We start from the raw sequence: 24,894 nt of genomic DNA, 5'->3' as shown, positions 1-24,894 counted from the left end.
CAATAAGAAGTGGTAAAGCTGTTCTTAAGTGGAGGAGTTTCCTGGGACCACAGGGGCTACAGAGGCAAATACACGCATTAAAGGCTTTAGGCCTGATCATGAGAGCCTTGAACTCCGTATGAGCATTGTAGCCAAAGTAGCTTCCAAAAGGTGGGGCTCAGTGACTCTTTCACCTCAACCTTGAGGAGCATCAACTCCTACAGGGTGCAGCTGCTGCAGCAACTACTCAGAGTTCAAGGGAGAGTGGGTCACTTCAGAAGCCAGTCAGGCAGAAACTCAGGTTAACCACGAGCTTGAGGAAATTTCCGTGATTTTCAAACCTTGCCAGGCCTTTGACAGACATAGGATGAAAGCATCAGAAGGCCTTAGAGCTAAATTGCCAAGCTAAAATTTAATTCACTATCCTAATGGTGTTGATTTCCCTAAAGTAATATCTGTTTGGCTTCAGGAGACCCTGAGGGATACTGCCTTTGTGTTACAGCCATGGATTTATTCCCTAATCATGTTTGGCTCACTCAGTCTTTGAGATGATTTTCGCACTGCTTAAATACCCAAAGGGAAGGCAAGGAGGTCCGGAAGACATTAAACAGCCATTAGAAATCAACACAAAGCATAGAGCAGTCATTGTACATAGTGTGAAATTCCAAAGCACTTCCAAATTTATCTCACTGTATTTGTGTGGTAGTGTTTTGAGCAGATATGGCAGCCAAAGAGAGTTGAGAGTACTTTTCCTAACACAATTTCTCATTAACCTCCCCTAAATTCACAAATGAAGATGTATTTAAGCAAACTTATTTGTTGGACAGAGATCCTTGTCTTTTTCCTTTCATCCAGATCAACATCCCATTTCATTCTCACTGCAGCTGCACTAAACTGAGTCATTTTTTTTATTTTCAATGATAAAATGCTTTTTCATCCTGTCGTCAGCAAAGGTAGACCAATGGCAAAACCATGAGAAGTGTTCAACCTCGTTAGTCACCAAGGAAATACAAACTAGGGTGACAGTGTGAGGCGATCATTCAGCCTTAAGGATGGCTACATGATACGAAGAAAAGGCAGACATATATTTGAGGAGGAAATAGGGAGTAGGAGTATGATATGTATATATGTGTGTATACATACATACATATATGTATACATATATATGTATGTGTATGTTTTGTGTGAACATAAAAGCATTGAGCCACAATGGAAGATTATTTAACTTGGAATGCTTTTGAAAGTCTCTCCTGAATCACAGCTCTACTCTTAAAATTGCCAAATAGCATTATGATATTTTGGTATATTATATTTATCATATAGAGTATGCTACATTCACCAGTTGATGGGTATTATAGCTTGTTCTCAGGGTCAACTTATGGCCCTAGTTCTTCATCCCTTATAGCCACATCTTCTGTTGTGTGACTTTCTGCCTATTCATGTCAAGAACAGAAGACCCCTTTCTCCACATTGTGACTCTGAGATTGGCCAGGCAACTTACTGAGGTGTTTTGGTCTTGTTTTTGTTAAAAAAAAATCGAATGATGCTTGTGAATCTCTGCTAATGCTTCTGTTCTCTTGACCTGCTGTAAGACAATGTTTAAGCTCACTTGAAGTTAGAGAGACCAGAAGCAGCAGAGCAAAGTCATCATCTTAGAAAGAGTGGTAAAGTATCTGGAATGCAGGAAGGAGGGAGGATGGAAAGGAAAGGAAGGAAAGAAGAAAGGAAGGGAGAAAGGAAGAAAGGAAGGAAGGGAGGGATGGAGGGAGGAAGGAAGGAAGAAAGAAAAGAAAGGAAAGGAGAAATTGAGGAAAGAAGGAAGGAAGAAAGGAAGGAAGGAAGGATTTGCACAATGAATTCTTTATTTTATCAAACTGAAAAGGCTACAATTTTCTCCCCCTCCATACTTACCTGATCATTCCAGATTTGATGGCCAGGAGCATCAAAGGGGGTCACAGCAGCAGCGGTAGTGGTGGTGGTGGCTTCGGAGGCGGCGGTGGTAGCAGCAGAAGCAGCATCCTCTTCATTAGGATTTAACATTTAGCCACGAGCTGTTCTGATTACTGGTTGTGTGTTTACGCACTCACATCAGTGCAGGAGTTAGGTGCTATTCCTCTCACTGTGATATTACAAACAAACTAATTCAAGCACAAGATTAGCTGACTTTCTCAGCTTCACACAGACTTAACAACAGAACCAGGAATCCAATACAGGCAGGCGGGCTTTCGATCTGGGCCATGTGACATAAAGAACCTAAGGCCTTACTTATACCAGACAAAAAAAAATTTAAGTTCTTTTTCCCAGGTCCCTTATCACAGCCATGAGAAAGTTAGTAGTACCAAAAGTTAGTAGCGGGACTGGGGTGTTCTCAAAACACTGATTGTGTGGTTCATGGTTTGTGGAAAGAATATGTGAGCGCTTGGAACTGTGGGATTATAAGAAGCCCTAGAATCCTGTGAGCAGAGCTTAGCAGGAATGTGGAAGACAAGAAGACCAAGAAAAATGTAGACAGTGGACACACGACTTATGAGGTTTTAAGGGGGAGCCTGGACTTTTCAGAAAAGCAGAGGCCATTCATGTTCTGACTCCATTCTGCCTGTTTCCTGAGAACTTGGTTTGACTGAGTAAAAAATAATGGTCTTATTTGTTTGGTGGAGGGAATTCAAGGCAAGGCAGTAGTCAGGCTATTGATTGGGTACTGTTCATGGGCAAGGAGCATGCAGACAGAACACCTGTAGCCACTGAAGAGATCAATGCTGTTAACTCATCTGTAGCCCCTGAAGAGCTCAATGCTGCTAACTCACGTTCTCCACTGAGACAAAAGCAAAGGACCTCGTTAGCTCAAGGCTCTGATGCGCAAATTCATTTGACAGGAGGGAGTCTACGGAGAATGCTGCTCACGTAGTTTGTTGCTCAGAGTAACTTGTAATAGAGCTGTGATCCGAGGATGATGGACTGCATTTGAGTTGGCAGCAGAAGCCTACTGCGCTGTTAATGTCATACTGACCTTGCAGGCATGGAGGATTCCGGAATGAAGGTTATTCGAGGTCTGCACTCAAGTTCCAGAGAGCTGCCAAGGTTAGCCAATATGTGACAGGATCAGAGCCCCAGCCAGGAGGCCTTGAGAGATCATTGCTTGATGGGGACCCCAAGATACTGGAGATGCTAGATCCATGAGATGATCCCTGAGGAAAGCTGCAGTTATAGACAGAGTCAGGTCAAGAGAGAGGTCATAAGAGTTGCAGGTAGCAGTGCTGGACTAACAGGGATACCCAGTGCTTTGAAATCTGTATGATTCCATCAAGAGCCCCAACTGCTGGGCAAAGCTACACCATAAAGCTATATTCTCAAACTTTAGTTATTTAAAAGGTTTTGTTTTACTTTCTATTTTTTTTTTGAGAATTTTGTACTTGAGTACCCTCTTTGCGTCATCTCACTCCTCCCTCTCCCCACTCCAACTATTCCTGGGTCCACCATTCCCTTTCAAATTTGTGACATATGAATTATTATTGTTACACATATATACATATGTATATATGTATATGCAACCCACCAAGTCCATTTAATGCTGTTCTTATGTTATGTACAACTTTTTAGGGATGGCCGTTTAGGATTGATTATGTATCAGAGGGACGAATTCACCTTCTCTCACTGGCCATTAATTGCCTATATCTAATTCACCTAGGACTTGGGCCACGTGACCTTTCCCCCATCCACACTGGCATGCCAACATCATTATAAAGCTCTTGTTTAGGTGATAATGTCAAGATCTCATGGGTACAGCCTCCATGTAATCTATGGAAAACCCTATCTCATATCAGTTATCCTGGTCCTTTGGCTCTTACCATCTTCCTGCCTCCCCTTTGGTGATGTTTCCTGAGTTTATGTGTGGGAGAGTTCTATAAATGTACCGACTGGAGTTAAGCACCTCCGTTGTCACTTACCATCTGCATTTTGACCAGTCATGGATTTTTGTGTTCTTGTCATATTAACTATATTAATATACTCGTATATTATTTTCTAATGCAAATATTAAAGTACAATGTTTTATATATTTTTCAGACTTTGTCTTTTGAATAAACCATAACATGGAGTTTTTAAAGGTTGAATTAATTATTTTTAATTGTATGTATGTGCCTGCATATGGTATGTGCATGGGGGGCATTCATAGAACCAGAGGTGATAAATACCCTAGGGTTGGAGTTATAGGCAGGTATGAGCCATCAGACAGGGCACTGTGAATAACTGTCTCTAAGAGCCATTTCTCCAGCCCCCACATCATTTTTTATGCAACAAAATCATACTATATGTCACTTCCTGACATGTTTAGAATCATTTATCTGACACAAAATTACAAAAGATATTTACCTACATTCTCATAGTGCTTTCATGTTTGCATCTTCTGGCACTTAAAATATTTGAGACTCACTAATTTATACTAGTATCAAGAGTGACGAGGGAAATAGCTCGGTTAACTTTACAAATTGCTAGTGGATTGTTCCAACATTGTATTAACTATGGACCTTTTTGTTTTCAATTGGAAACCATAGTATCCTTATACACAAAATTTGCACATATTCTTGGTATAGGCCGAACATCCTTATCTGAAACCTTCCAAATTCTGATGCTTGATGCCACAGGTAGAATATTCCACACTGTTCTCAGTGATATGTTAGTCAAAACACAAGCTTGCTAAGGTAATGCTCAAGGCCTATGGGAAGCAAAATTGAGCTCTGCTTAGAGTTGGGTCCCATCCCTTTGGTAATTCATAATGTTCATGGGAATATCCACAAAACTTAAAAATATGAAGTCCAAAATGCTCCTGGTCCCAGACATTTCAGATAAGGGCTATCTAGCCTGCATTCAATCTGAGTCTGGTTTAATTTCTGTCTCAACATTAACCTGCTTAGTTATAGCAATGTTATTGATAGTTTTGATATTAATGAGGACATAGTAACCATCCCTCAAAGTTTATGTGATGGAAGCTTGGGCCCTAGTGGAATGCTTTTAGGAACTGGGGCCCAGAGGGAGCTAATTAGGTCTTGAGAGCACCAGCCTTGGAAGCGCTCGATGCCTGCCTTCTTGGCAGGGATTAGATACCAATGGGGTGGACTGGATATGGTGAAAACAGTTTGTTTATAAGGTGAGGGCTCCTCGTGTGTGTGATGCTGCTCAGGATTTTTGTGCACCTCTGTCATGTGCTGCTGTCATAATCATGAGGTACCAAGGGGACAGATACCAGATGTACCCATGCAAGACCAGATGTTCCAGCCTCTAACACTACGTACCAAGGCGCTATGTACTTTCCTTGTGAAGGATACTTTGTGACGCTTGTCTCAGGTACTTCGTGAGACCCACATGAACTACCATCCAGAAAAAAAAGGACCCTTGCCTCAGTTATGTTGGTTTTCAGAAGTTTTCTTGATATTTCTGCTCATCTATTCTTTCCTCTTAGTTTCAGAATCCCTTTCAGTTTTAAAAGATTTTGTTGCGTTCCGAGGCTCAATACAGAAAACAACTCTTGTGGATTAATGAGAAACAATAGATTTTAAAATTAGATTGAAAGATATTCCTGGTGAGTTAGGATTATTGCTATTATGTCTTGTTGGAGGGCATTTCTTTGCACCTGGTCTTATAGCCCCATCCCCCACCCCCACAGCTCTCAAACAACGATTTACAGTAGGAATCCATTCTTTCCTCTTAAACCCTTCCTTCATCCCCACTCGGCTTCATCTGCTCTAGAGCAGAGAGGTTGTTATTAATTAGCTCCAAATCTTCCTGCCTAGCAGGGGAATGTGCGTGGGACAGCGCCTTGCGCATCTTGTCTGTGAGCGAGCATCTTGTCTGTGAGCGAGCTGCTGGGCATTTTCTCTTCCAGCCAGAAACCCAATTCGCGTGCATGCGCTTGGGTTTACAGCACCAGTCCACATTTGTGGCTTTGTTGCTTTAACCTCCTGTTCCCATTTCGTTTAGTACTTCATCCAATATGGAAAAGAAACCATGAAACAAATCCATGCACCTCTGAGCCATCTTGGGCAGGCGCTGCCAGGTTTTAACGTGGTTTTTCCTTTTTAGCCCTTCGGAATCAAGTATGTTTCTGAGGCCAAATTCTTTGGGGAAACATTATGCCTATTTAAGGCCTCCAAACTTCATGCTTCGATACAAAAAGCCTGAGGGCGAGGATTTTAAATGGATGGAGTGGAGAAGTTTTCACTTCCTTAAGCAAACATATAGCATTTCCTTCCATGTGTCAGAAATGAAAACAAAAAATACAAACTAATTTGTCATGAAATTTTCCCCTTTTATAATTCCCTCTATGGTACTTTTTCAGCCTAACAAGTCATATTTTCTCTTCTTTCGTGTCAGGTTTATAGCTTGGCTGGTCACACTCTCCATAACCATGATGGACGTTCTTCGGCTCCATAGATCATGTTCAAGCATTCGGCTTAAAAGTATCTTTGTGTTCACAGCTTGCTTTCTGTCACCTCTCGGAGCCCTGCTCCCCACCACAGATGCACATGGCGTTATGTTATATGTGCCCAGAGCTTTGGGGAAAGCTCATATTTAGGGGCATTAAGTAAGCCGAAGAGAATGACTGCTCCTTGGGCTGGGCCTGACCTCAGTCTGAAATGAGGCAAATTGTCAGATTTATGACTCCAAGTAAGTCAGTAATATATTGGCGCTCACATGTGGGAACCCACTCGCTCCCCGACATGTGGCCTCCACTTCAGTTTTCTCTCAAGGAGTGGTTTTCGCTGAAGTATGTCTCTTTTGCCTCTTTTCTTTCTTCCTGTTTCTGTCCCACCTCCTTCCCCCTTACCCCCGTGGTCTTCTGTTCATATTTTCTTCTCCCTTTCTCCTTTCTGAGCTCTGACTAAACTTTGTGAGAGCTTTAAGATCTATACAGAGCATAAAAGATAAATCAGTCAAGTAATTCAGATAACGAAAATGATTCCTTTCCCCTTCCCACCTTTTCTGTCCATCCTATGCTGACAGACCAAACACATGCGTGTGTCTGTACAGAAAAACATCCAGTCACACACTCACTATTACATGCAATCACGCATGCACACAGTCACACACAAGTGCAACCTCACATACCTGAGCACATGTACACAACCACACGTGGTCTCACACACACACATACTTATGAATACAATCTCTCTCTCACACACACAATCACACACACAATCATATAATTACATATGTAATTCACATAATCACAGCCCATGTTACACATGTTCACACACGTATACAGTATCACACGCCTGGAAACGTGCACACAATCATATATACTGTCTCACACATTCACATACATATAGTCTCACGCACACGAGAATACAACTACACATATGAGCACCCACAATAGCACACACATACACAGTCTCGCACACACGCACAATCACACATGCAGGTCTCACACATATGCACATGCAAGTACACGCACACACAGTCACATATTGAAAATCTCACATGGCCGTTCATGCTGTCCACACTACGACCTGGAAGTCTGATCTGTTGGGTGCGTTGGGCTCTGAATCAGACTCATTTGTTTGCTTTGCTCTACTGCCCTTCCGTAAGTTATAGCAGGAGGACTGGAGGTCCCATGAGCTCTGATTTAGTGGGGAATATTGACAAGGGAGAAATTCAAAACAAATCACTGATGATCGAGAAATCTGGAGAACCCCGCTGTGTATGTCTGCGTTGTTTCTAGTTTGGCCAGCTCCACTGCCATGCTACAAGGCCTCTCTTCCTCTGAAGTCTAGGGTTTAAATAACAGTTCCACGTGGCAAGAGGGATTTGGATCAGGAAACGGCTAGGGGTTCTCCACCTCCTGGCCCTCCCCTCAGCGTGCTGTGGAAGGTGTTTCTCTCTTGGTGTTTCCAGCCCCTGCAGATTTGTGGGGTTGCTGGTGGTCCTGTCACTCTGGAGCTCCCACCCCTAATATCTGGGTCACAGGTGTTTGGAGAACACACATAGTGCTTCTGCGGTTCACCTCTCTCTTTCTTATTATCCTGGCGGCAGATGGGCAACATGCTCTCTCTTGTGTGTGTATCTTTCTATGTGTCTGTGTCTCTGGCCCTCTCTCTGTGTGTGTGTGTGTGTGTCTTCCCTGTCTCCCACTTCCCCTCTTTGCTGGGGAGAAAAGGCCTCAGAGCACCTGGATGGTCCCCGCAGATTTTCCTCACTGTACTCTAAGCAGTTGTAGGGGTTAGAATCTCAATCCTGATTCTGAACACATGGGTGCTGATGCTGAGTGCGGTGAACAGGTCAATATGGTGCCTGAGTTGCTTTCTTTTTTGCTTGTTGTGTTGCTAAGGATGCACGTGAGGTGTGTCTCCCACTTTTACCCCCTTGGTTTAGTAGGAAGATCTTAGAGGGAAAGACTGGGCACCAGGGGACTCAGCTAGAAGGAAGCCATCTGTGCGGTCCCTTTCTGGTCCTTCGGAGAGGCCATTGAGCTTTCCCTTAGCTTTTGTTCCTTCTCTGTGATTTGAAAGTGTTGAGTCTCTTTGTGGCCACTCTCCTGCTGTAATAACATCTGATGTACCCCACTTTTTCAAATGATAAAAATAACCCTCTTGGTTTTATTTAAAGAGAATTGTGTATGATTTTCCTCTTTCCACATGTTCCCTGATGAAGGGCAAGGCAGAACCATTTTCCCTCCATCCATGCGGCGAGAGCAACAGTCACAAGCAATCCACTTCCCACAAATGTTGACAAGATGAGGGACTCAGGGACCAAGTCTGTCTCCACAGAACATAAAACAAAGCAAGATTTGGCAGCTCGCCAGCCCATTTGATCGAAGTTAAACAGGGGATAATTTTTTACATTTTATTTTTGGCTTGACATTAGTTCCAGTTTTTAGGAAGGTTGATATTGGCACAATGATTGATAGTTTTAAAGAAATCTTATTGGATCCTATCCTGTAGCTTAAGAAGCTGGAATTATCCTGAAGTTTCTGTTGTCCGCTGAACTTCTGTGGGGAAAAAGAAACGTTGCAAAGAGATAGAAATCCCTGCTCACAAGGCAGGCTTTCATTAGTGTTTAGCCACTTTGCTCAAAACAGATACATACGTGGTAGACACAGGGCTTGGGCGGAGCTCCAAAACTTGATTTATGTCTTTGTTTTCATATTAAAAATTCACACACCTGGCTGTAGACTGGCGATTTATACCCAAACTGGACAAGTCCGAAGGGTCCCATAAAAGAGGAAAGCTAGCTGATTCTTTGTGTAGAAGGAGCCCGAGTGTCGAGCAGCCTAAGAAAGTATAGACAGCTACTCAGTTCATTTTCCCATCCTTCAAAAAATGTGGAAAATACACCTAACATAGAAATGTCTGTTTTGGTTACTTGTCATTACAGTTCACTACATATTCATGATGGCACCGTCACCACCACTGATATCTATTTCTAGAACCTAAGCAAACTCTACCCATCGAGCAAAACCTCCCACTTACCCGTCTTCAGCCACCAGTGACCACCATCATATTTTTTATCTCTGCGCTCTTGACCACTTGTCCTAGTTTGGATTTCTGCTCCTCTGATAAAACACCATGACTAAAAGCAGCTTGGGGAGGAAAGGGTTTATTTCAGCTTACACTTCCACACCATAGTCCATCAGTGTGGGAAGTCAGAGCAGGAACTCGAGCAGGGCAGGAACCTGGAGGAAGGAGCTGATGCAGAGGCCATGGAGCGGTGCTGCTTACTGGGCTGCTCCTCATGGCTTGCTCTGCCTGTGTTCTTTCAGCACCCAGGACCAGCTGCCCTGGGGAGTATTCCTACCCACAATGGGCTGTGCCCTCCCACATCAACTCTAATCAAGAAAATGCACTAAAGATTTGTTCATAGGTCAATGTGGTGGGGACATTTACTCAGCAAAAGCTCCCTCTTCCAAAATGACTCTGGCTTGTATCCAATTGATATGAAACTAGCCAGCACACCATTCTAGGTACTTCCCTCAAAGACTTTATTGGTTTTGATTAATGCATATGTCTGTGAGCCTTTTGAGTATGTGTGCACCCTATGTATGCAGAAGCTGTAGGAGACAAGATGAGGATGTCAGATTCCCTGGAACTGGAGTTTCAGGGATTCAGTTAAGATGGATTACCAACAACAACACTAGGCCTTCACGTGACCACATTAATGTGAAAGCACCACACATTTGTGCCTGCACACATGCAAAATATGTACACACACACACGAAAATGGGCAGAAAGTCCTCCAGTATTTATCTTCATGTTATTGGCTTATTTCAGCTAGCATATCCATGCTGTATGAAGTACACAACAACCATGTTTTATGAAATATGTATCTGAATTTCCTTTCTTTTGCAGCTGAGTGGTGTCCCACGGGGTTCATGCTATGTTGCATTTCCCTATGGATGGTTGAGTGATGGACCACTCCCACCTCTGATCATTAAGAATAGTGCTTCTATCTGGGCAGTGGTAGCACCTGCCTTTAATCTCAGTACTCCAGAGGCAGAGGCAGGCGGAACTCTGTGAGTCTGAGGCCAGCCTGGTCTATAAGAACTAGTTCCAGGACAGGCTCAAAGCTACAGAGAAACCCCTGTCTTGAAAAGCTAAATAAATAAATAAATAAATAAATACTAGTGCTTCTGTGAATGGAGCACACGTGCAATTATCATCGGTACCTTTAAAAAGGTAAAGGATTTTCCATAAAGCACCCAAAATTTAGAAGTCTCCAAGTTGGCAAGCATGGCTGGAATCTTAGGCAGTTTGCTCTGATCTGCGCTGGAAGCTCATTCTGTGCCAGATGAATTGTTGTTTTTCAAGAAAGAGTTTTTCTGTGTAGCCCTGGCTGTCCTAGAACTCATTCTATGGACCAAGCTGGCTTTGAACTCAGAGATGCACCTGCCTCTGCCTCCCTGGTGCAGGGATTAAAGGTGCAAGCCACCACCACCTGGCTTGAACTTGTATTTGCCTTATATTCTCCTCATAGAATTTTATTTTGCCAAAAGTTTTATGGAGAAAATTATTTATTGAGGATGTTACCCTTCTTCTTAAAAAACAGTAGATTAAGTTTGGGTGCTGGTTAGATGGCTCGGGAGTTAAACATGTGTATCACGCTTATAGAGGATTCAAGTTCAGTTCCTAGTACCCACAACCCCATGTAACCCCGGCTTCATGGACCCACTTACATGCACAAACCCTTCCCCTCCCTTCTTCTCATATACATATGAAGAATAAAATCTTAAAACTTTGAAGTTTTTTCCTTTTGACCTTAAAATTGGAAACAGTTGTTGAAAAACATTTATGCTGCATAGAATTATCATCATTGAATTATCATAGTCATTAGTAGAGAGCCAGTCAAAATGACATAATTTTATGATTATAATGTTGCTATGTCATATAGTCATAAAAAATTTATGAGAAGACATTTGTAAGAAGATGGAATTTTAAAGTTCATTCTGTTCTCTCCCAGCAGGAATGTCGCAAAGCTCAGAATCAATTTTACTTCCAGTTTTCTTTTCTTTTCCTAATTTTCTTATTTAAATATAGCATGGAACTCTCTTTTGCACACGTTATATGGGAAGAGACAGGGCCAAGGTTTGTTTTTGTTTTTGTTTTTTTTGTCTCAGAAGTCCAGCTTCAGTAGTTAATGCAGATTCATAGCTGGTTCAGGTGCGAAGAGAGAGTATTTGCAGAGTCCTCAGCCACAGACGGGACATCTCCATCACACCCCTATCTCCAAGGCTCAGGGCTCACAAGGAAGAGGTGACAGAAAGTGTAGGAGCCAGAGGTTGAGGAGGACCAGATTGATATGGTGTCTTCTGCACCGAGCAGCACAACTACAAACTTACTACGTATCTGTGCAGAATCAAGCCGTCGACATCCTAGCACGGGGCAGGAAAGAGTTTATTTCCCCACCTCTAGCGGAGCATCCTCGGTATTGATGGTTCGTGGATGCTGGGGAGGGAGGGTTGGTCTTCTTTAAGGTTGTGGCCCCAGGGAGGTTAACCATGCTCTACTGCATGGCCCACACCTGGAGTGTATGGCGAGCACTCACTAGGCTCCTTAGGTTATTTAAATAAAAGAGGGCAAGAAGTCGGCAGGATGGAAAGATAGGGGCCCGATCTGGGAGGAGAGGGATGAATATGATCCAAATATATTGCATGAGATTTTTAAAGAAATAATACATGTATTTTTAAAAGGAAAGCAGAACTTTATATTTTAGATAAAGTAAACATACACATTCATGTCCTTTTATTCATCTTTCCTGCAGATTCTAGCGAACCAAAGCTTCCTGAGATTTTGCCCCAGGGAACAAAAGGCGCCATCGCCCTCCGTGTTCTTTTGCTCAGCACTCTCTTAGTGTGGCTCCTCCCAAATTCTTCTGCAGGAACAGCGTGCTTTTTAATGTTGCTGTTCTCTTGACAGGGTCTCTCCCTTTGTAGTCCAGGATAGTCTCTAACTTGCCGTCTTCCTGCCTTAACCCTCTGACTACCAGAGTTGCAGGTATGTGACTCTGTACTTAGCTTGTGCGTTTTTCGAAAGTGGCAGGGAGATGGAAGAGGCAAGGCCATCAAATAAAAACTGTCACCTACTTACTCCTTCACCCTAAAATCTATCTGACTGGAGAACACCCCATACACACAGCGCTGTGGTTCAGGGGTAAGGCTTTGTTTTCAACAGTAGGTTCAACACAGGGAGACAGAAAACTCTATAGATTCACCACGCACTGAGGAACGCATGCGCATTCCCCAGCTGGGCTTTGGCACCTATATCTGTGAGGGAACATGATGCACCTCAGAGAAAAGAGCAACACCCAGGAGAAGGCAGAAGAAAAGATCAACAGGAAGGGAATCAACAGAAGCCCCATCACATACACCGTCTAAACAGACACATTTCCAGAGCCATACATCAGAAAACATATTCTTAAAAGCGACCCATGACGTGCACCGCTCAGTGCATCTGCAGGGATACCTAAATGACACCTCATAGACCACTGTCTTAAACTTCTGCGTGCCCACCACCGTGGAAAATCCCTTACTTTCATGTTGAAGTTTCTTATGAACTAATGAGCTCCACAGGTTATAAACTGCAGAGCTCTGGGTGGGAGAAACCTCATCCACTCGCTTATTAAAATGTGTTATTTCAAAAAATCCATGTGAAGCACCTACCACTTGGAAGGCATTTTAACTAAGCTGAAGATAATAACCGCATAAAGTAAGGAGCTTATGTGTCACTTGCTTTTGGCTGTGATAACACACCATGGCCAAAAACAACTCACGGAAGAAAGAGTTTATTTTGGCTTATGGTTCCAGAGGAAGAGGAGTCCATCGTGGCAGACAGCATGGCAGCAAGCAGCAGGCACGCTGGGTGGAGCAGGAAGCTGGGAGTTCACAGCCTGGACCACAAACGCAAACAGAGAAAAATGGAAGTTGGGGAGGCTATGGTGAGCTTCCTCATGCAAGGCCATGCCTCTTAAAGGTCCCACAGCATTTCCCAAACAATGCCACTCACTGGGGACCAAGTATTCAAGTCACTGAGTCTGTGCTAGCCATTCAAACCCCAACTGCTTGCTTGTAGAGCTGGAAAGACGTTTACATGAAGAATGTTATAATAAAGCCATTATTCTGTATGCCCTGTCCAAACCCATCAGTCCTGATCCAAAGGACCTGCTCCTGGTGATGGATGCTTACAAACGTCCATGTGAACCCAGAACTCATTCTAGAAACAACCCAAAAGACAAGCAGGGCAACTTCTGTTTGAAAGCAAGCACTTCATTTAACTTTTAACATCTGTACCTCCATTTATGAGCATTTGGTTAGAAATCCTTTAGAATGAATTAGCCTATTTCCTACCTGTGGAGCAGACAGAATCAGGCTTTCTATTAATTTTTTTTCTGCCCAGAGTGTGCATATAGCATTAGAGTCTGTCATTATGTATTTATTGGAGGAATATTTTCAGATCCATCTTTCCTCACAGACTTGAGAACACATTTACTTTTATTTCATGACCTCCACTTCAACCACAGAAAATGGTAGTGGTGGTGGGGTCCTCTGTGCTGACTCAGCACGCCAAGCTGCATTTCATACCTGTCAGGCCACATACCGATTTTTATAAGGTGAACAATGGCTGTATTTAAGTACTGATGGAGTAATCTTGAAGGCTTCTGGCAGTACCCTTTGGAAACTAAATCCATAAATTTTAGTAGTATTAAACATTTCTAATGGGAGCTGACAAATGGTTGAATGGTCTAGCTCTTTCTCCGGACCTGGCAAAGAGGAAAGGAAGAAAACGTCCCCATTACACAATGAGATGTGCCTTAGTGCTCAAACTCGTTCATCTTAATTTTGCACAAATCGAATTTAAGATCTTCTGCAATCGTCGCAGAGATTATTTTGTGCTGCGGAGATATTGCAAACATTTTATGAGCCTAATAAAATGGTTGTTGTCATGCTGTTACAGGGTGCAGGGACAGCATAGATATTTGTGACCCCCATATCCCCGTGCCAAACAAAGGAAAGAGATAAGATGATTGGAGAGAAATACTGAGCAGAGCTTAAGCCCAAGTTTGCTTGACAGGGGAAATCTCTGCTGGCCTTAGGATAAAATCAAGCTGGATAGGCAGTGAGGCGTACTAACTGCTCAGCTATAATAGAGAGGATGAACAAGCAGACATAGATTAAATCATTGTTGAAATATCATATATTATCTTCAGGTATATTTCAGAATGATTTCCAGTAGAACGCTTCCTTCTTTTTCATTTAATTTTGCTTGAAAATAAGCCCAGATGGACTTTCTCTGCTCTGTTTTATAGTATGTAGCCAAAATTAAAAAAAAAAAAATCCCTTGATGGTCTTTAGTCAGACTAAAAGCTTTTGGGGGAAAAAATAAACAAATAAAACCAGCCGCTTTGAAATCTGAGGTCAAATAAATGGCCTTGCTTGGATCAACACTTCAGTGATGTCAGGGCAAAAGAATACACCACAAAGATGCTCAAAGACTGGAATCTTGAAGATGGAAAATCAGATTTGTAGGAGTACCTCAGAGGAAATGGGTCCTTCCCATGTGACTGAGAACAGTTGGGAGAGAGCATGGATCCCATGTTTGGATGCTCCCAGCACAGACAGACATGGTAGTCATGTGTTGCAGCCATGCAGACTTATGTTATTGTGTGTTAGCTGAGGAAAGTCAGACAGATGGACACCCTTCTTTCTCCGTAATAGGACTCTTTGTAATTGAGTTTATGACTGCCTCCCCACTTTCCAAGAATTACCTTGATCAGTTTTGATAATTCCTTTGCCTTTCAAAGCTTTTGGCTTAAGCGTGGGCCGGGTCCTGCGTCTGTTTAGAAAAGTGAGCTACTGCCTCCTGGGAGTCTGACTTCTTCTGGGAAGGGGCATCAGGCAGATGGTCTGTTTGTCCCACTAAGTGTGGCTCCTGGAAATACTGGGGTGCCCTGTGTGTTGAGGTGAGAGCTGAGTTAGGAGGGACAGCCAGGGTATGACTCAGATACATTGTGCCTAGAACTTGCTTCGTCAGCCTAAGACAGATTCACAGAGCTGTGCCCCTTGCTGATTGCATGACTTCCGGATGATTCTTATTTCTCTGTGAAAAACACTGAATTCATAGAGTAGTTGTGAGCTCTCAATGAATAAATGTATATAAAGTTCTTAAGAGTGCTCCGGCCATGGCTCTTATCACCAACTGGAACAACCAGCCTTTTCTTGCTTGAGTCATTTTGAGTCTGTTTTGTTTTAAATAGAAACATTCAACAATATTAAATAGCATAATGCTATTGTCTTTGCTTTAAAGCCTTAAAAAAAAAATAAAATAAAGATAGCTTCCTTAAAACCATATCCTTTTCCTGGTGTGGCCTAACTCATCCCCTAATTTTCCTTTTACTAAAGGGCTTGATACTATTTAATACTTATTACTTATGGTCTCCTGCTGCAAGAAGTTGAAAGAAGTTTTAGCCTCAAAAATTAGTAAATTATTATTATTAATTATTTGTGTGTATACATATGTGTCAGGATATGTACGTACCTAGGTACTTGTGTGGCGGTCAGAAGCCTGCTTCCAGGAGTTGTTTCTTGCCTCCCAGCTGCTGACCTGGAGTTTCTCTTATGGCCGCTGCTATTCTCCATAAGCTAGGGGGTTCTCTTGTCTCCCTCTCCCCTCTCACTACGGATGCTGGGTTTGCAAATGGGTCCAACCACACCTGGCTTTTTATATAGGTCCTAGAGTTTGAACGCAGCTCTTCAGGCTTATATAGCAAATACTGTTGCCTGATGAGGTGTCTCTCTGGCCCGGCCTTAGCTTTGCCCTCCAGTGTCCAGATGAATGTCTGTCCTGCAGTATTCCCTCAGCCAACATTTGATGATCCAGGAGATGGCCTATCACACACTCCTGGTAATATCATGCAGCAAGTGGGGCTGGCCAATTTTTGTCCTCTAATTCATAAATGTGATGGACAGGCAGCAAAAACAGAGTTGCCCTTGGGAAAGAAAAGTGAAGCAATTCCACTTTCTCCAGAATGTGTTGGTCAAAGCAGCCTGTGCATCATGTTTCAGTAAAAAACAATGAGTATATTGTATCTGATTACTGGGGCTGGGGGACCTGAAGTTTGTAGGCCAGGGAAAGGCTGGAGCTTGGAAGGGGAATGGCTGGAGCTTTGAGGCAGGATTTCATCTCTCAGAATATTGTTCATTCTTAAGGCTTTAAACCATCATATGAGACCTTTTCATATTACTGAGGATAATTTTTGCTTTAATAATAGATACTCTAATTGTAATTAGACCACACAAATAGAGCAACACTTGAGTTAGAATCAGAAGAATTCATTCCCAAGTGTTCTTTAGCCATATGCACACATAAGGCTAATAGTCACAAATATAGTAAGAATAGAATACAATATCCCATAGCTTATTTAAAGGGCATAAAATTCCTCTTGATTGGTATGACATTTCAATATATATAGCATTTATTGTACAAATGCACTCACGAGCAAAACTCCTTCCACTCATCACAAGGCAGCAATGGCGTCTCCCACAGAAGTTTTCAGGTGCAGTCCAGTAAATCATAACCTAGAGAGTCAGCCCCTAAAAACACCCCATCGATCATCACAAGGGTTGTCTGGGACTGGCTAGTGGGCAAATGCGTGGACAAACATCACTTTTGACTTGAGGTGCTTGGATTATGGTCTGTTTGTCAAAACAAACACTCATCAGGATAACTTGTTGCTGTCACCAGGATAATGTTTTACTATGTTCTAGGCAATCCCAACACCTATGCAATAACCTCATTGAGTTACCTGTGATTTAGTTGCCCTTAACAGTTTAGTTGCTGGACCACAGAAGTCCTTGGAGACATGAGGCATCCCTCACATGTCCACGGTCTCATGGACTGTGCAACTTCACTGGGACTGGGTGAAGCCGAGCTGATTATTGGCTGAATTTCCTATAAACTCCCATGAACTGGGCATCTTGACACATGCCTTTGATGCCAGCAGTCAGGAGAAAGAGACCAGAGGATCTCTCTGAGTTTGAGGCCAGCCTGCTCTATTGCTCTATTAAAATCCTTCTCGACTAACTGCATAGTCAGCCCCAATCTCAAAAATAAAACAAAATTCTAAAAACGTTTTTTCTTTTTAATTTGGAGCAAGATCAACTTGTAACTTGCTATGTAGACCAGGGTGGTTTTGAACCCACAAATCCCATTTCTTCAGCCTTCCAAGGGCTGAGATTACAGACATGGCCCCACCCCTCTTTCTTGGTGGCCAGGGTTTCTTTCCCCAGAGCCTGAGAGGACTCCTTTTGGCTTTCCAAGGAGCAGTAAACCCTTCAGGACAGAACTGCCAAACCAAGGCAGCCTGGGGTGGAAATCTGAGTGGACAGCAGACTATGGCCCCACGTAGATGTGTTTCCTGTCTCGTAAGTTTTCTTTCTAGGGTTCATGTCTGTGTTCTCTTCAGTCTGGAGAAGCATAATTTCACTTTAAGGAAAAGAAAACAATTGCTTTTAATGGGAATCTTTATGGGCTTGATTCGGAGGGCTTTTTGGACACCAAATGGCTGTGGTGGAGCAACGTTGTGGTGAGTTAAGTGTAAACGGCTCAGAAACGCTCAGATTAAATTTCCCTGGAAACACTCAAGGGCTTCCAAAACGACTGGGGAAAACACTCAGGCCATGTGGATCTCAGACTTTACATTTCTCTCCCTCTCTCGCGCGCGCTCGGCTGATTTTATTTTCCTCTCCCAAACACTTCTTAGGGTGACCTCATCTCTTGTGGTCAGCCTGCTGTCAGGCCAGATTGTCATTAATCCTGGTCGTTCTGGGTGGCCTAACCTGGTATCAGCCGTGTCCCTGCTCCTTCGGCGTGAGCTTTCCTTTCTAATATTTGTTTCCAGTGTGGAAAGGGTATGAAGCCTACAAACAGTTCAAAGTCTGCGTGGAGTTTTTGGCATTTGGAAATTTACCATCAGGACATGGAGACGAATGTGTGAGGTGGCATGCTGAAAACAGATAAATCTCTGTTCTGTAACTCAGAAAACACGGTCTGGGAGAGGCAGATGCCGGCGAAACTCATCAGTCACGATCCGAAGAGTCTTAGAAGGTGCTTTTTGAAAGACCCTCACTCATCTTCAAGCCTCAGACATGACTTAATAGAAAACATTTCAGGAAATAATAATTACAGTCTAGTTTCTGCAGTACTGCTTCAAACACATTTTCTTCAGTGCTTCAGAAAAATGTCCCTCTCTGAGGATGTTCCCACAAAGCCAACCAGATTCTATTTGTAGAAAAGTGAGTTTATTTTCCTTTCGCCCTCATCTTTGGAGAAGACAGATGCTGGAATGTTGGATTGGTGTCCATGGCTTTTCCTGCTCTGACCTAGCGCTAGCTCAGTCAGTGAAGTCTGTCAAATGTTTAGCTCTTTCCAAAGATGCTGCATGGTGTCTCAGGGTTGCTTCTGTTTAATCTCTAAGGAGTGTAGTTTACATGGGCACTGAAATCCTTTCACCCACAGGGCATTATGCGATAAGAAAAAGCCATTCAATTTACTCAGTAAACTAAAAACAGTAGAAAACCTGGAAGCTGCTTCTAAGAGCTGAAAGTTGGGTTAGGGTTGAAGCTTCACTCAGTAGGCGAGAGTCTCTGCAAGCTCTCTACCACAGATAACTGTAGTGGAAGACAAACTGATCACACACATATACACACATACGTGTACACATACATATGTACACACACAAAAATATATACACATGCATACACACATACAACATACACATATATACACACAAATACACACATATATGCATACATACATATACACAAATATATATATATATGCATATATATACACACATACACATAAACATACATATACATTCATAAACATATATTCACATGATGTGGGATTCCCCTCTGTATGCTATAAATATGTTTTATTGCCATTGGTTAATAAAGAAGCTGCTTTGGCCTATGGCAGGACAAAATACAGTTAGGCAGGAAAACTAAACTGAATGCAGGGAAAGAGAAGGCAGAGTCAGGCAGATGCCATGTAGCTACCCAAGAAACAAGATATGAAGTAACAAACCATGAGCCTTGTGGTAAAATATAAAACAAGAGAAACTGGTTAATTTAAGATGCAAGAGCTAGTTAGGAATATGCCTGAGCCATTGGCCAAACAACATTATAATTAGTATAGTTTCCATTTACTCATATACACATACATGTGCACATCCACACATATACACATCCACACATAAACATATACACACATACACTCACACACCCATACACACACACACACACACACACACACACACACACACAATCTGCAACCTAACCCAAACCAAGCAATCCTCAAACCTTCAAGCTTGAAGAGCCACCTAACTTTACATTAGAACTATGGTGGCCTGTGTCACTTTTGCCCTGGACTGTCTTATGCTCCTCCTCCCTTCAGTCGAGTTTATACAGACTTCCTCTAGAACCAGCCATGGCATGAAAGCAGGTAGCTTCAACTATGAGTTGAAGGAGAACTACCTGATTTGGCCTGGTGGGCAGTCCTCAAGCTGAGCACGACAGAATGAGTGACATGAAGCTCACATCTTTACTAGCCTGAACTTGCTGTCAGGGTTACAGAATTCAGTATGTGTAACTCCATAAGGTTAGCCGTGGAGAATACTCAGATGTGCTATGTATAACAGCTGTGGCCCAGGCAAGGAGGTAATATATAGAAGAGTGATTGAAGATCTTAATTTTCACAGGTTAGACTATGAACCTTATTCTGACAAATGGGGATGTGTATATCCATCATTAAAGCAGTTGCTAATAAAAGAAAAGCTAGAAACAGAGGAATCAAAATGATACACTAAACATTTTTAGCCAATACAGAAAATATTGAAAGAGAAACCAAAACATTAGAAACTCATGAAAACAAAGAGCAAAGTGATAAAAGTAAAATCCAAGCACATTAAATGTAAACATTCTAAGCATGCTCGTGAGGAAAGGAGTGTGAGTTTCCCTCAGAGATGGGGGCCCTGAGAGGCTAGCCATGCTCCTGTAGATGCTCCAACACCCACACACATGCAGGCAACACTAAATGACTCAGTGGGTATGGCTCAGTGGAGACCTGAGGCCCTGAGTTCAATCCCAGGAACCCACATGGTAGAAGGAGAGAACCGATTCCAGCACCTTACCCTCTGACTTCCAGTCATGAGCATGCTATAGCTCACTTCCTGTCACCCACAAATGAACAAATGCAGTAAAATGTTGAAAATTAGAGAGAGAGTGTGTGCAAATGAAGCTAGTAGGGAAGATGGCTGGGGAGGAATAACAGCGGAGGGAATGGGGTAGATTTGATCAAAATACATTATGTGTATGCATGGACATTATATCAAATATTTTTAAAAAGAAATCATTGACTTAGCTGTTGTGGTGATTTGACTGAGAATGGCCCCCATAGGCTCATATATTTGAAGGTTTGGTTCCCAGTTGGTGGACTACTTAGGAAGGATTAGGAGGTGTGGCCTTGTTGAAGGAGGTGTGGCCTCGTTAGAGGAGGTGTGGCCTTGTTGGAGGAGGTGTGGCCTTGCTGCAGGAACTGTGTCACTGGGGGTGGGGTTTGAGATTTCAAAAGCCCATGTTAGGTCAGATCTCACCCAGCCTCTATTTTGCAGATCAGATAAAGGCTCTTAGCTACTTTCTGTTCTGGTATCATGCCTGGCTTCCTGCTGTGAAGATCATGGACTCACCTTCTGAATCTGTGAACAAGCCCCCAATTGATTGCTTTCTGGTATAAGTTGTCTTGGGCTTGGCATCTCTTCTCAGCGATAGGACATTAACCAAGACATCTAGGAATGATGCCACACACATATAATCTCAGTTAACCAGGAAGCTGTAGCAGGAAGAGTATTTGAGCCCAGGAATTTAATGTCAGCCTGGGCAATAGCAAGACTCCCTTTCAAAACCCAAAGTACTGATGTGCATAATGCTCCTCTGTTAAGGTAGAGAACTCTGATTGCTGCATATGATGTTGACCATGCACTGCAAGAGATTAAATAGGACAAAAGTCCCGTGTTTTTAGGCTGCACTGTTGGCTTCTGGAATTTATGAATAAAGGAATCACATTACACCACTGCATGCCCCCCACTGCTCCAGGGATCTTCCCTTCTATTGCGGGAGACTTGAGGAAAATTAAAGAATAAAGCCATAAGGAAAATTTATATACATTTGTAGGTGTCTTAGATATACACACACACATTTTTGAAGACAGATACTATCGGTAAAATTAAAATTTACACAGAGTTTACAAAATTTAACAAAAAAAAGGACTCAAAAAATGTACAAAGGACTTATATTAGTCAGAGTTTTTTTTTTAAAGAGGAACAGAACTCTCTCTGTCTCTCTCTCTCTCTCTCTCTCTCTCTCTCTCTCTCTCTCTCTGTGTGTGTGTGTGTGTGTGTGTGTATACACATGTGGGGTTTATGAAATATATATTGGATTTATTAAGTGGTTTATAGGCTTGGCCCAGCTAGTTTAACACTGAGTGACTACCAATGGAAGGTCCAAGAATCCAGTAGTTGTTCCGTCCCTGAGACTGGACTGGATGTCTCAGCTGGTCTTCAGTAGATGCCGGAATCCTGAAGAAGTAGGCTCTGATGCCAGTGAAGGCACAGACTTGCCAGTGAGAGCGAGGGCAAGCAGGCATGGAGCAAGCACTTCCTTCCTCCATGTCCTCTATGCAGGCTGCCAGCAGAAGGTGTGGTCAACAGTAAAGGTGAATCGTCTCACTTCAAAAGATCTGCATTAAAAATGGGTCTTCTCACTTCATCTGATTTAGTTAAGAAGAAATCCATCTCAGGTGTGCCCAGCTGCTTGGGGTCAGCTAATTCCAGATGGCAAGGGGACAACTGAGAATAGTCATCACAGGACTCAAATAGAAATTTCTTCAAAGAATGTATTCAAGTGAATGTATTCTCAACATGAGATCAGTACTAAATCATTTGGGAAATTCACATCATAAACAGAGATCGCTTCCCACCCACGCAAAAACAGCCACCGTGGAAAGCAGAGTGCAGGTGAGGTGCGTGGGATTCGGAGCCTCCATGCACTACGTTAGAGTGTATGATGGATGCAGTCAGCATGGGAACAGTGCATCAGAGCCTCAAAATGAAATATAGCCAGGTAAGGGGATCCCCAGGTAATGGAGCTTGCTGATGATGGACAGATGACAAAAATTCCATCCCTAGGACCCACATGCTGGAAGGACAGAATCAACTCTCGCAAGATGTCTTCTGACCTCCACACATGTGTCATGGTATATGTACACACACACACACACAGAGAGAGAGAAAGAGAGAGAGAGAGAGAGAGAGAGAGAGAGAGAGTAAATAAGCAGTGTAATAAAACAGCTAGAAGCTAAATATAAAACCACTAGATGATGTAGTGATTGGGTTTATGGACATATAGCATAAATCTTAGTTACTTTTCTTATTATTATGACTGAACACCTGACTGAAGTGGAGGTGGGGGCAGCGGCAGGTATTTTGGTTCCAGGTTCCGGGGATACAGTCCATCGTGGTGGAGAAGGCATGGTGGAATGTCACCTCCACAGTGACAAGAGATTGCAGTGTGGATCGCTCACAGCTTGGTCAGCCAGGAAGCAGAGAGCTCGGGCTGGACATGGAGCCAATCTAGAATCCTCCAGCCTCACCTCTATATTTCTCTGTCTTCCAAATAGGCCCCACGTCCAATGTTCTCCAATGTCCCTAAACAGATCCACCAGGCAGGGGGAGTCATCTCACAGTTGAAACCATTGTAATAACTAAAACAATTGAAACAGGATCTCGGAATGATATTTGTGCAGCTACACTCATGGAAGCTTTATCCATAATAGCACATTAGAGAAAGTACACAAGTGCTGATCAAAAGAATAAATAGAGTCAGCAAAATACATTAGCTCCACAAAATGGAATATTATTCGTCCTTAAGATCATTATGCGCAGTTAAAGGCTAGCACAGTGGCTATATGTTTATGTGAAGAAGCAGAGGGAATAGCTAATTGCCAGCAACTGTGGAAAAGGGGAAGAGAGATTTACTGTTAAGTGAGCAAAGCAAAGGGTTCTGCAAGGGCGTTTTCTTTACAGATTGAAGGAGCGCGTCCCAGTCCATTATGGATAGTGCCACACATGAGCTGCTGGTCCTGGGTTCTATAAGAAGACAGGTTGAGCAAACCATGAGGAGAAAGCCAGTAAACAGCATCCCCTTCACAGCCTCTGCATCAGCTCCTGCCTCCTGGTTCCTGCCCTGTTTGAGTGCCTGTCCCATTAAACAGTGATGTGGAAGAGAAAGCCAAATAAGCCCTATCTTCCCCTAGTTACTTTTGGTCATGCTGTTTCATCACAGCAACGAAAACTTCAACTAAGATACTCACTGTGCACGCATCCAGTTATGGATATATCTATATTACTCCAATACAGTTGACATACACTAAATGGCTAAGATGGTACATATTATGTGCATTTTATCACAGTAAAAATTTAAAAACAAGTAAATCAGCAAAAGAAAAGATAATGGAACTGGAGGGGAGGGGGAAATTATTTACAGAAGGTGGTAATAGAAGTGCCAGCTGCTTGTTTGTTTCCCAGCCATCTGGCAGCTCAGACCCAAAATAATCACACAGAAACTGTATTAATTAAATCACTGCTTGGCCCATTAGCTCTAGCTTCCTATTAGCTAACTCTTATATCTTAATTTAACCCATTTCTCTTAATCTGTATATCGCCACAGGGCTGTGGCTTACTTGGTAAAGTTTCGGCATCTGTGTCCAGCAGGTCTACCTGGTTTCTCTCTGACTCCGCCTCCTTTCTTCCAGCATTCAGTTTAGTTATTCCCACCTAGTTCTACTCTGCCCTATCAGGCCAGGGCAGTTTCTTTATTAACCAATGGTATTCACAGCATACAGAGGGAAATCCCACATCACTAGTCTATAAAATGATGTTTAATTCAAAACCTGGAGGAAGGAGAGAATCATGTGGGTGTCTTGGCAACCAACATTCCAAGCAGAGGAACCATGTCAAGGATATGGCTAGCCTCTCTTGGGGTCTGATTATGAATGTTTTTCCACAAGCTCACAAGTTTTAATGGTTGGTCCCCAGTTGGTTGATGCTGTTTCAGAAAGTTATGAAACCTTTAGGGGGTGGATCCTTGTTGGGTCCCTTAGACGCTGGGGGTGGATTGTGAGGAATTATATAGTCTGGCCCCACTTAAGCCTGCTTTCTATTCCTGATTATATATGCCTCACACTTCTGCACCACGCCTTCCTCACCGTGGGGGACTCTGTCTCCCCCAACTGTAAGCCAGAGATAAACACTTCCCCTCTTAAGTCACTTCTTTTCAGACTGGGGCTGAGCAATGAGAGCACAGCTTCACTGGGAACCAGT

Source organism: Microtus pennsylvanicus, chromosome 10, assembly GCF_037038515.1.
Source record: "Microtus pennsylvanicus isolate mMicPen1 chromosome 10, mMicPen1.hap1, whole genome shotgun sequence".
NCBI lineage: Eukaryota > Metazoa > Chordata > Mammalia > Rodentia > Cricetidae > Microtus > Microtus pennsylvanicus.
The sequence above is the reverse complement of the archived record's forward strand: the minus strand, read 5'-3'. Positions refer to the sequence as shown.